Source organism: Diaphorina citri, unplaced genomic scaffold (genome assembly GCF_000475195.1).
Source record: "Diaphorina citri unplaced genomic scaffold, Diaci psyllid genome assembly version 1.1 scaffold23225, whole genome shotgun sequence".
Lineage (NCBI taxonomy): Eukaryota > Metazoa > Arthropoda > Insecta > Hemiptera > Psyllidae > Diaphorina > Diaphorina citri.
This window is the reverse complement of record NW_007400569.1, coordinates 1-820: the sequence shown is the minus strand read 5'-3', so window position 1 is coordinate 820 and position 820 is coordinate 1. Positions and strand designations below refer to the sequence as shown.

General features: G+C 40.0%; 1 long non-coding RNA gene across 1 annotated transcript; it reads left to right on the top strand.

Moving 5' to 3' along the window:
• LOC113473290 lies at nt 1-804 on the top strand. The gene is made up of 2 exons (XR_003395306.1): nt 1-66; nt 753-804. It is a non-coding gene; the product is annotated as an uncharacterized LOC113473290 (long non-coding RNA).
• Nucleotides 805-820: the final 16 nt, after the last annotated feature.

The window sequence follows — 820 nt, the reverse complement described above, 5'->3', positions numbered from 1 at the left end:
ACGAGTATTGCCAAGATACAGCCCAATGCCCTGGTGGAACCTGCTGCTGCCAGTATTCTGCCTCAGGTATGGACCTTTCTTTTGAGTCTTCTTTTTTTCTTTTGTTTCTTCTTGAAAAAATGGACATGGAAAGAGTCATTATCACACGTTACACCAAATACAATCTTAAGAAATCATAAGTATTGGGAGGTACATCATACTTATGCCTCAAAGGCTAAAGCTAAAACTATTAGCATGTCACAAGTCACATCCTGAAGTTTTCCCTTTTCATACTAAAATATAAAGAAGAGATGAGAGCTACATATGTGTAGGAAAGCTAAAACTATTAGCATGTCACAAGTCACATCCTGAAGTTTTCCCTTTTCATACTAAAATATAAAGAAGAGATGAGAGCTACATACGTAGGGAAAAGAGTTGAGAGAATGGAAGTGAGGGGGAGAAAAGGGCGAGGTAAACCGAAGAAAAGGTGGAAAGATTGTGCGAATCCAGACCTGGATGAGAAAATTTTATGAGAAACAACGACCCTATTGAATTAGCAAAAGGCTAGGAAGATGAAGATACTTGAGAGAATGGAAGTGAGGGGGAGAAAAGGGCGAGGTAGACCGAAGAAAAGGTGGAAGGATTGTGTGAATCAAGACCTGGGTGAGAAAATTTTATGAGAAGCACCGACCCTATTTGATTAGCAAGAGGCTAGGAAGATGAAGATACTAAATTATATACATCTTTTTCCTCCCTACATATATTTCCCACAGGTTCTGCAAATCGCCAAGTCTCCTCTGTTACAAGGCGCGGCTCTCACATCCATGCTGGAATTCTTCAA